Below are 12,354 nucleotides of genomic sequence, written 5' to 3'. Positions count from 1 at the left end.
CCACAGGTGCATCTCAAGTAGGGCCAAGGAGGTGATCCTCCCCCTCTACGTGACACTGGTCAGGCCGCAGCTGGAGTACTGTGTCCAGTTCTGGGCACTCCACTTCAAGAGGGATGTGGACAACATTGAGAGGGTCCAGAGGAGGGCCACACGCATGATCTGGGGACAGCAGGGCAGACCCTACAATGAGAGGCTACGGGACCTGAACCTGTTCAGCCTTCACAAGAGAAGGCTGAGGGGGGACCTTGTGACCATCTATAAACTCACTAGGGGGGACCAGAAGGGTTTGGGGGAGACCTTGTTTCCCCTAGCACCCCCAGGGATAACAAGGAATAACGGCCACAAGTTGTTGGAGAGTAGGGTCAGATTAGACAGCCGTAGGAACTACTTCACAGTTAGGGTGGCTAGGATCTGGAACCAACTTCCAAGGGAACTGGTGCTGGTTCCTACCCTGGGGGTCTTTAAGAAGCGGCTCGATGCCTACATGGCTGAGGTCCCATGAGCCCAGTTTCTCTCCTGCCCAGGCAGGGGGTCGGACTTGAAGATCTACAAGGTCCCTTCCTACCCTACTTCAATGATTCTATGATCATCATTGTTTGTTCTTTCCTCTCTTTCAGTCTGGTTAGGCCATCATGGCCCCCAGATTCTGTCCTCTTCTTGTAGCTGTGTCCAATACACACGTGCAAAGTGGCTACTATTTGCTTCGGATTCAGATTTGGGCAATTCGGGGGACAGTGATTCGATTCAGTGATTCAGTTTGGCTGAATCAGTCAGGCCAGGCCCATCCCCTTCCCCTCTCCCAACCCAGCAATGGCCGCCCTGCCCGCCCCAGCTCCCAGCTCTTGGGGGAAAAAAAGCCCCAGCTCAGCAGGTGCTGCCGAGCAGGGGGCAATCCCAGCTGCCCCCACTGCCCCATGCTGCATGGGGGGCTCTGCACGAATCCCCAAACCACACACCGCCGCTCCCCTAGCCCCCTCATGGGTGCCCCACACAGGCCAGCTCTAGTCCTTTAAGAAAAAAAACCTGAAGAAAGGCTGCTGCTAGTGGGAGGCGATCCCCGCTACCCCTTGCCACATGGGGGCTCTACACAAGCCCCCGAACCCTCAAGGCTGCACCAGGAGCGGTGAGTCCCGGGGCTTTTCTCCACTTCTTTTTTTCTTAAAGGACCAGAACCCCAGCAAGTGGGGCAGCCATGTTGGGACCGGGGGAGCAGTGGGAGGGGCTGAGAGGGCTCATGCAGAGCCCCCCCATGCAGTGTGGGGCAGTGGGGATCACCCCCCACCCGGCAGCACCTGGTGAGCACCGGGGCTTTTTTTTAAAGTATGGAACTGGGGAGGGCAGGGCAGCCATGGGGGGCCTGGGGGAGTGGGTGGGGGTCGGGGGGGCTGGCAGGGGTACCCCCATGGTCCCTTCCCTGCTCCCCTAGCTTCCCCTCTCCCGCCCTGACTGCCCAAATCATCAAAGCTCTCTAAATCTTTGGCAAAGATTCGGAAAGCGTTGAATTGATTCGGACCTTTAAATTGGTCCCCTGATTCGATTCAAATTCGGAGATTCCGCCACCGAATCAGGCCGAATCTCCTCCAGATTGAATCACCTCCTGCAGCTTCGCACAGTCCTAGTGTCCAACATGACTGGTACTGTCATGTCCATTACACACAATACAAGCACCGTCAGACCATGCTTGTGAGGTTCCAATGTCATTAACTGGCTTTTCTGTGATACCTCTCCGATACTAGTGCTCTAGTGCTCTGACATCTATTTCAAGGAGATGCTGCTCTTTGTAACTGTCAGCTTCATTTTAACAATTGCCATCCTGACCATTCTCATCTCCTACACATATGGTCTCACTATGATCCTGAGGATGTTGTCTACTCAAGGAAGAAGCAACACCCACTCCATCTGTGCTTCTCACCTCAGGGTTGTCACCATGTGCTATGGGACTCTTTTATTCACATCTTGATGGTCCAAATCTAGCTATTCCTTTGACCAGGACAAAGTGGCCTCTGTGTTCTCTACTTTGTTGACTCCATGCAGAGCCATTGGATCTACAGCCTGAGGTACAAGGATACGAAGAATACCCTGAGAAAAGCTTCTGGCATTAAAAAAATCTCTTTTGTTAATGTGAGACTTGACGTGATATTTTTATTCCTCAAAACTGATTTTTTTCCCTCTTGGCTTCAATATGAAACTTCTTGCAACATAGGAGGTAGAGCTGGCCCACCACTTCCATGCCTATCTCCCCTTTTTGTGTTCAGCATTCACAGCAACCATTTACATCCATGTTTGATTCAGTCCTCACTATGCAATTTTTCCTTGCTCATGGTTGGTCCTCCTGTCTCTAAGAGGTTGGTCTTGGATGCTCCTCACCCTTTCTTTATATTAGTTTTCATTAGCAATTTTCTCCTTTCTTTGTGTCATTACTCCTTATCCTTTTTCTTCTTTTTTGTGTGTGTTTGGCATCATTGGTTGACGTTCACTCTATGAACTGAAGGGAGAGAGGAAGATGAAGTCATTTTGATAGCCCTTTATCTTTCACTACCCCTACTCAAGCCTCTTTGTCTGATGGTTGGATTTTATTTAGTTTTGGTCAACATCAGTAATATCAGGGAAGAACATCCGGAGGGGTTTGTGATGGGGAAGGTTTCCCCTCTAGACCACAAGCCTGGAAAAACAGCCCTGGTTCCTAGCTAAGCAGGAATTTCCTTGTATAGAAAACAAGATGGTCCCAAAAATGGCTGCTACTTTCAACAACCAAGCAGCACTTCTATTTAACCACACCTCGCACTGAATCCAGCTTGTACTCTCACAGGGAGAAAACCCCTAATTGTATTTGATATATATACCTCAGCAATGACATGTTATAGAAAGGATGATGTTGGTCCTTGCAATTTAAGGTGTATAAATAAAATGATAACAAATTCTATTCCACCTGTTAGGTGCATAAATTGAGTTTAAATGTGATTCTATTCCACCCCATTTGAAAAACTGTTCATGCAAAAGTTGGGTAGGTCTTCTTCTTCCTCACTGCCTTTTTGTGACTCCGTTTTAGGGCATCATTAGGTGCATATGCCATGTATTATTAAAAAAAAAAAAAGAGAGAAGATGATCCTTCCTTTCCTTTAAAAGACAATAAGAGGGCCCAGTGCTGCTCCCCTTGTAGTATAGCCGGTATATGCACCTGAAAAAACACCAGATGCTTTGCACTGAGATTAAGCTCTTTACTTAACAGTCCAATGTGACCAGCCTTGCCTTTACAGCTTGTAAAGTCCATGGGTGGTCTCTATCCTAGGTCCTTGCCTCCACCTGTCCCTGCTCACAGCACGTCCTACCAGGTCTATTTATGTTGTCCTCCCTGTTTAGCCTAGTGATTAGGGCATTTATTTGGAAAGCAGGGTACAGAAGTTCAAATCCTTTCTCTAGATGAAAGTATTTGAACTGAGCTCTCAACTCAAACCACTAGGCTCTGTGGAGGCACTCTCTTGATTCTTCCTTCCTCATAGCTGTACTGCTTCAGATAATTTAATTAAATATTGATATGAGTGAGGAAAGAACTATTTTGTGCACGAGTCCATAATCCTTGGGCTGAGGCAATAACTTGGTGCAGAGGGACCTGGATGTAAGTTTACTTTCCAATAACGTATTTTATACCAATTGGAAAAGCTTTGAAAGGGCAGAGTGAACAGCTTGCAGGTTGTTCTGAGAGGCACTGCTACAGTAATAGGCTGCAGCAGCCCATAGCTCAGCATGGGCTATATAACTCACCTGTTGAGCTGGGTAAATACTCAGAGGTAGGTAGCCCATGCTACGCTTTGTGGTGCCATGATCAGGAGAGAAAGCTAGCAGTAGTGAAGTTGGCTAAGGGACATGAATTGCTGTCAAAGCAGTGACTTCAGTGTTAACAGATGCATCACTCCACCCCAGAGAAAGCTGTGGTCTCTGGGTCTAAGCATCCCATCATGGAATGGGAGTTCAAATTCCTCCAGTTAGAGAATGGGTTTGAACCTGGCTCTCACATCCCAGAAAAATACTGTAAAAGCTGTCCTACTTAAAGGAAGGAATGAACACTGTATCTGTTCATCTCCCTGAAGCATCTAAGCATGCTCAGAGCATGCCCCAAAGCAGAAGCTCAGATGCCTGTAGTCTGAAGGCATCTGCAAAGTTAGGTTGTGGTTTTCTGAAAGCCAGTGGCACCTGACAGTTGGATTTCAGCACCTAAAAAAACAGTTAGGTGACTAAGACCCCTTGTTTCATTTTCCTGTAAGCGATTTCCCCAAGCCTATGGCATGTGATGGGATGTTCCTAGTGTTTTGGGATCTGTCTCCTTGTAGTTCTTGGCAAGCATTTGAAGTGATGATTTTGGGGGTGCCTTTGGTTAATGAGTGCCTGTGAACACCCATGACTAGACTCAATGACCCAGGATGCCTGTTCCAGTCCTATGTTCCTAAGTCTGTGGCAGATCTTTCTAGTTTGTCTTCCTTTATAGTTTCGACTAGATTTCTCTCCTAAGCAGACACATCAGTCTAACTGTGATGGGGTGGACTGGCTAGCCCCTGGTAAGAAAGGGGTTAAAGAGAGCCTGCTGTCAGGTCAGATGTCCTCTCAGGAGTGAGCCTTATGGATTCCCAAGTATCTAGGGAAGAGTGCAGGATGGGGACCAGGGAGCTAGCTGCCTCACTACCCTGTTACAGTAACCCATTGTTCAGCACTGATCGCCTAACTGGTCCATTCCAGAGGTGGACATTTCTGCTGTTAGCTTTGAAGTTACTCCCAGGTGTTGGCCAAGATGTTGCCTATTAAATAAGCTTTTTTCTTTGCTATGAAACAGAAACTATGTTTTGTGCCAGAAATGTTTGGGTCTGCTAGTGTGATTCAAACCCTATGCTCTGGGTCATACATCCAGACAAAAGGGACAAACAGGTCACAATGTACTTTCGGTGACGCTTGATCATTCCATTTACACCAATTCACATAGAAAAAAATTAAGGCAATTAGTGTATAGATAGAATAAAGGATGTTTGGGAATTGCTTCCTCTGGGTGTGCTTAGACATGGTTGTTTAATGTAGATTAGCCCAATTTACGCTGCATTAGCTGTAGATTAGCACAATCTACACGTGTGCGCCCTTAATGCAGCTTAAAAATGGCAATTTTAGGCTATGTGAGCCTAAATTTGATATCTGCCCAAACCAAATATCAAATTTAAGCGGGATCAGTTAATGTGGATTAACATGTGTAGACGCATTACTCCACATTAATGCAGAGAATTTAGTCCTGAATCTGCCCAGCCACTAGGGGGATGGCCAGAGCCCAGCCCCCGGGCTCCTGGTAGGGTGCCTCTCCTCCCCCAGGTCTGGGCTGCTGTGGGAGAGATGAAGGTGGGTGTTGTGAGGGTAATAAAGTCTTTTGTTTCACCCATGTGCATGGCCTGAGCAGGGAGTAGGAGGTATGTGGGTGGTGGGGCAGGTGGGCTGGAGGAGAGGGTCAACCAGGGCCTCCCAAAGCTGGTGCCCTAGCCCCTGCTGGTGGATGCATGGCTGTCCTGGGAACTGAGCACAGCGGTGCCTACTGGGGCCAGCAAGGCCAGTACCATGGCTAGCAGGATTGCAGGATGCTGGTCATTGCTGGCAGAGACCAGGCTGGAATAGCTGGGTGCTGGGTATCACTGGCAGAAGCAGGGGCAGCCCTGGTGCAGGGAGGCAGGGTGTGTAAGGAGGGAGCTGCTGCATGCTGCCCCTGTGCTGGGTACGCAGCTCCTGGGCAGGGAAAGGGCTGGCCAGGGATCAGAAGGGGAGGGGAGGGAAATGGCTGCCAAGTGCTGGCAGCTGGTTCAGGCTTCAGCATGGCTGCCAAGTACTGGCAGCCATGTTTCCAGAGGCTGGAGCTCTCCCCAGTGGCCTCAGAGGCACATGGCAGGGCTGAAGCAATCCAGGATTATTTAAATTAGTACCAAGTCCCACCACATGTAGACACCTGTTAAAAACTGCTTAAACCGCATTAGTTTAATCAACATTATATTTAAGTCCACTTAAATTCATGTGTAGACATACCCTCTGTGTACATGTGATCTCTTGAGGTCTCAGATGCTTGAGAGACTTGATTCTGTAATGCAAAGCCTCCATTGCAATCCCAATTGAAGCCATTTGGTAATCTCTTCTACTCTGCTCTTCAAGCAAACTTGGGGTGGGGGAGAATCCTAGGGTCAAACGAATTAAAAAAGAGCTTCCCTGGCAAATTTCACATAGAGAAGTGAAAGCAGCAGCTGCTAAACTGCTTCCTCTCTAAAAATAAGATAGAGGAGTGGGGGGGGGGATCTACTGAATTTTGGAGTATATGTCAAGTTTAGCTTTTACTGCATATGGCACCTTTCATGTATCAGAGGGGAAAAAGGTGTTCAGATAAAAGTTTTATAACTCCATTGTAAGAACACAGATGCAAATATTGAATTTCTATGTGTAAGGAGTAGCTTGAATTCAAACCCAATGGAGAGAACATCTGTGCTGCAGACAAAAGTGTGACTGAGTAGGCATCTGTCTGGGTTGGTTTAGGAATTTTGCATCAGTTGAACCAGATGATCCTGGCAGTTCCTTCCAAGCATGTGATTCTGTGACTGCAGTAGATGGAGTCCGGCCCCAGTTTGTTCTAAATCAGAGGTTCCCAAACTTTTTCTTATTGCTTACCCTTTTCCATATTTACCAATGGCCCACATACCCCTACCAGCATATGTTTTATGTTTTAACCCCTTAAATGCCAATCATTATGATAATGAAAGTTAAATCTGCCATTACACAATTTCTCCCATGCACCCCCAGATATGTCTTGCATAGCCCAGGGGTACATGTTTGGGAACCCCTGCTGTAAACTAACAGTTCATTTAATGAATGCAGTGTAGCTATAGCTGGACAGAACTCAACAGGAACTAGCCATACAAACATCTATCATGGAGGTTTTACAGTGCAGATGAGACAGGTGCAGTTGCACTGTCATAGGTAGCTGAGCTATCCAATTCAAAGCCAGGGTTGAGTGTGCCTTCATCAGCTGCAGTGACACCTTTTGTGTTTTTAATTTAAGAAAACATTCATAATGCCAATTTGTCCCTGGTCAGTCTGCTTTAATAACGGTACTTCTCAGTGGCTTCAGGATCAGGTCATTTTCGCCTGTAAACCTGAGAGTAGATCAGTGCCTCCTGGTGTTTTCCCCTGTTCAATCCAGTCTCCAAAAAGTGTGCTCAGTCCTGTCCTCCCTATGTATCAGAAGCTACCACAAGGACCTTCTTCTCCAGAAAAAAGCCAGGGATCCCACTGCTGAACTCCCCAAGACAGGTTAGGACCTAGTGAGCAATCTCACACAACTGCAGCTCTATTGAGAAAATGGGTGTGGGAGTGGGGAATGCTTAAGATGCTCCAAAAAGGCCTGAAAGAACACAAGGAAGACAGAAAGGAGGTGGGTACTGGCAGGCTGTATGAGCAGACTTCATCTTGTGTTCGTGACATACAGAGGAACTGTCTGGTGCTGAGTATGTTCATACTTAATGCTGGTACAGACCAACACATTTGCAGCTTGTGAGAATGCAGGCAGCATGCAGTTCCCTTGGATGTCTGCAATGCCAGGTGAAGTTTTGTACCAGAGATTCAGACCATCTGGGAGAGGGAGTACCTCCTCCCTCATCACTGCTGCATTTTGGAGGGCTCTTTCCCACATTTTTCATACTTCCACCTCCAGCCTGTTCCAAGTTTGCTCCAAGTCTGGGGCTCTGACCAGCAGCTGCAAGATTTGTGGTGCTGGCTGGGGACTGCATCTGTAAAACAGAGTTTGCTAATGCGGTACAAATCCTTTCTTACTTCATTTCAACTTGGCTCCTTCTTTTGCTCACTTCTCTGGCTCTGAATAATCTTTCGCCTTTTCGTTAGTTCTCATGAACTGATTTATACAGAAACTGAGATCAGAGCTCCTGGATTTTTATAAGCACAAAATACTATAAGCATAGAGCCTGATTCTAACATGCAAATCTAACAGTGGTCTCTACAGCCACAAGAGAAAATGCACCACCAGTCAATAGAATAGCTGCAATATCCATCATCACTTACTGATGATGGATGTTGGAACATATGGCATAAAAAAAATTTAAAGGGCCTGATTCTGAATGCAAACTAGTGTAATTCAGGTGTATGTATCTGTCCGTCTAAGGGACTGCCATACTCTCTATTCATCTTCCATATAATATCAGTGATTTTCAGTCTGCAAGTACCATTTTAACCATTATCATCTCCAATGATCTTGGTTTTTTCTGTTTAAAACTCCACAATTCTCTGTAGTAAAAAACTCTAAAATTCTCTGATTCAAAAAAACCAATCTGCTTTTTTCCACTATTAAAATGAAATTACACTATATATATAGGCATCAGTTGAACACAATGTTTTATTGATAAATTTACAATTTCAAAGCAATTTAGAAGCCTACTAATGCCTCAATCATGAAAATAAAATAAAGTCTAAATACCTGCATATATTGGTGTTTGATTTTGGAATTGTTATCATAGAAAATAGAGGTCCCACTGCCCCCTTTGCTCACCAGGGTGCGAGTCCAGCTGCAGCTGTCCCCACAGCTGCTTTGTGGGGCTGAGCAACACCGATACGCTGGGGTCCTGCCCCTGCTGTTGCCATAAACTCCCAACCCACAGCCCTCACAGCCCTGCCAGTGCCCCTCGCTCCCAGCCCCTGCCTGCCCCTCACTCACTCCCTCCCAGCAGCAGCTACCCCTTACACCAGGACACAGGTCCAGCTGCTGCTGTCCCACCTGCTACTTTGCGGCTCTGAGCAGCATGGTCCCCTGCTGTTCTGCTCCCTGCTCCTGTGCCAAGACCCCAGTGGTCCCCATGCCCTTCCTGGGAAGCCCTTGACTGGGACTCAGGGATTGGGCTGAGCCTGCCTCTGACTGGACAAGGCCCTTCCCTTCCATGCTGGTCTGCCCCTGCACAGGCTCCTCTACAGGGGCAGGGGGGGCTCCAGGCCCGGGTCTGGTGGCTTCTTCTGCCTGGAGTGCACCCCTGCATCTCTCTCTCTCACACACACACACACACACGCGCACACACACACACACAGACCCCGCTGCCACCTCAATCCCCGCCCTGCCCATCACCCCCCATCCCTGTTGCCACCTCCAACTCTCCCCCCTGCCCAATACACCCCGCTGAGTAGCTCCCAGGATAAGAAGCACCCCCAGGCCAAGGCCACATGTCCAAGTGCAGGGCTGGGCTGCAGTGCAGCAGCTGCCCACATGGTCACAACCCTTGCCAGCAGGTCCCATCCCATCTGGCGTCTGGGCACACAGGGGCCACACTGCCCCAGGGCCAGCAAGGCTGGTGGGGCCCCAAACTGGGCAAAGCGGCATGCAGGCCAGCCACACACCCCTCCCCTCCTCTCCCTTCCCCTCCCCATGCCTGACTGTGCAGCATGCCTCCAGCCACCACCTCCAGCACTAGCCCTGGTAGAGCTGCTAGCAGCCACCGCAGCTGCAGGCCAAGACAGTGGCTGCCAGCCCAGACAATGGGCAATGCTCACCCCCAGTGCCCCAGCCCTAAGCACTGCCCCAGCTGCCCAGTATCCCCAGTCCTAGTCCCAGCCCAGCCATGACAAGCCATGGGGGGACGAGGCAGCATGGCCAAGGATGGGGCAGCCCACACCCACCCCTGCCTCAGCCCACAGCACAGGACAGGGTGATCGCTGCCCAGACACCCCTGCCTTGCCCCCCGCTTACCCTGCCGGCTCTCCCTGCAGGCCCCAGCCCCTGGCAATGTGACCCTCACCTGACCCACAGGGCCCTCCCCAGCCCTGCCAGAGGAGGCCCCAAGCTTCCCCCTGTCCCCTGTCCCCAGCCCCCAAATGCTGTACTTACACCAAAGGCTGCAGGAAGAAAAGTGAGCCTGCCCAGCCCAGGCTGACAGGCTTAGGGTTCCCCCCACACCCAACCCTTACCCTTTTGCAAGTAGCTCTTGCAGGCTGGAATTCTATCAGCCTGAAAAGACCTGTTTGCAAAAAGGGTAAACCCATGGTTTCCCACTTCAAAGGGGAAAATCTGCATTTTTCTGTGGGAAATGGGAAGCCTGGATCTCTAAATTCATCTCCTACCTGAACATCCTATCCACCATCCTGATGATCTGCTCCACTGAGGGCAGGTTGCAAAGCCTTCTCCACCTGCACCTCCCACTTGACTGCTATCACTGTTTTCTATGTAATACTTTCCTTCCTATTTAAAGCCCAGTTCCAGCCGCTTTTTGGACCAGGACAAATTGACCTCAGTATGCTACTCAATGGTGACCCCTATGCTGAATCCCCTGGCCTACAGCCTGAAGAACAAGGAGGTGAAGAATGCCCTGGGGAAAACAATGGGAAGTAAAACTTTTGATTTACATAGATGATAGCACCTTGCTGTGCATTATCTGAATGTAATACCTATAAACCAATATAACTATTTTGGTGTCCATACCACAACCACAATTACCATGATATGAATAAATATGAATGAGGTTTTGTTTTAATTGTTTGTTTGTTTTGTCTAGACTCAAGTCCAAATGATGAACAAAGATGCATAGATTACAGGTGAAGCATGTTAGTATGTGACCTATGATTAGATTAAATCCATTCAATGTAATTGTGCATGTCTGTCTCAATATGTTCACACTGCAACAGCTCTGTTGCATACCAGTTCCAAGCCTGCCTTCTGGAAATGTTGCCTTGGAATCTTTTGATTCCCAAAAGTTATTAGTACACCATGGCAGTAGAAAGCCAACCTAAATTCACACAGGCACCACAAGAAGTCTAACACAGGGACATTTATTTCTTATATATAGGGGTTATAACCTGATTAGGAGGAGGTGCTTTACCTTGATTGTGGCACCATAGATATATAGTGCCACAATCAAAGTAAAGGACCTCCTCCTAATCTCCTTTTTCTCATGGAAGAAAACAGGAAATGACAAAAATGAAGACATTCTCCATTTTCCCCTATAACCTGCAAACTAAGTGAGATATTGTTACATCAGGTAATGGGCAGCCAGGTCTGGGAGTCACTTAGGGTCTGGGGGGAGCAACCAGGATCAGGAGTGTGCAGAATCTGAGTGCTGGGAAGCCAGAAAGTCAGTCTGAAGAACCAAGTCAGACAGCCAGAGGGTGGAGCAGAGTGGTGCATCAGAAGGTAAGCCTGGTCAAGTATCCAGAAGATCAAGCAAAGAGTTAGGTTAGGAAGCTGATGGGTCAGGCAAGCCACAGAGACCAAGGGCAAGCTGGGTCAGGTAGCCAAGGGATCCGTCAGAGAACCAGTTGAGGCACAAGACAAGGACAAAGCATCCTGGACACAGATTGGCCCAGACATTCTCTCTTCTGGATTAGTTTATACTGGAAGAGGTGAAGGGTCAGCTGACTCTGGCTAGCCACTCAGGTCCATAGAAAAGTAAGGCTGGAAGGGGCCTCTGGAGATCATCTGCTTATGGAAAGATCATCCATATCAAACCATCCTATACAAGTGCTTGTCTAACTACAAAACCACAGATTTCCTAAAACTACACAAGCAACCCTGTTGTGCAACTATAAGGCATATTGCCCCAAAACACCAAGAACACCCTAACCTGCCAAAGGCAAAGCAGCGAATGAGGGCTCTCATTGTCCTGCTGTTGCAAGTATTGTTAAAATGCACTCAAGAGATCCAAGGCAAAATGCCATGGTCCCCCTCCACGGGAAAGCAAAACTCTCCACAATGCACAGCAATATGACTATCGGATAAAATTCCTTCCTGATCTCAAATGTGGAGATCAATCTGACCTTGAGCAGAAGGGTAAGATTCTCTAACCAGGAATCTCAACGTTTTAGCTCCAACAGGAGCATCAGCATGCCCTAGTCAAAATGCCCATCCTTGACTGCAACCAGCACCCAATACTTCTGAGGAAGGCAGAAAACAACCCTGACATTTGTAGCAACTAGAGGAAAAAAAATCCCTTCCCAGCCTCAAGTGGCAGCAAAGTCCAGAAGCACGGGAAAAACATAACTCCTTCCAATCTGCTCTGCAACCAGGGGACAGCAAGCATAATTCCATACATCATTGACCAACCCCACCCCAAACTGGAGAGCCAGAATTCCCCTTTCTGCAATCGTATCCCCTCTATAAACTCCAGCTCCTTTAGTCTTCTTTCATAACTAAGCCAGATGTGAAGCTCTCCTTCATTCTCCTGCTGCTGAGCATAGTTCTTTCCAATATCCAACTGCTCTGGGCTGCAGAGCTCTTCCTGTGGCCTGATCTTCCAGCAGACACTTCATGGAAAGTAACAATTGAAAAATCCCATAATATTTTCCCACACTCATTTCTAA

The sequence above is a fragment of the Alligator mississippiensis genome, chromosome 2, assembly GCF_030867095.1.
Source record: "Alligator mississippiensis isolate rAllMis1 chromosome 2, rAllMis1, whole genome shotgun sequence".
Taxonomy (NCBI): Eukaryota; Metazoa; Chordata; order Crocodylia; family Alligatoridae; genus Alligator; species Alligator mississippiensis.
The sequence above is the reverse complement of the archived record's forward strand: the minus strand, read 5'-3'. Positions refer to the sequence as shown.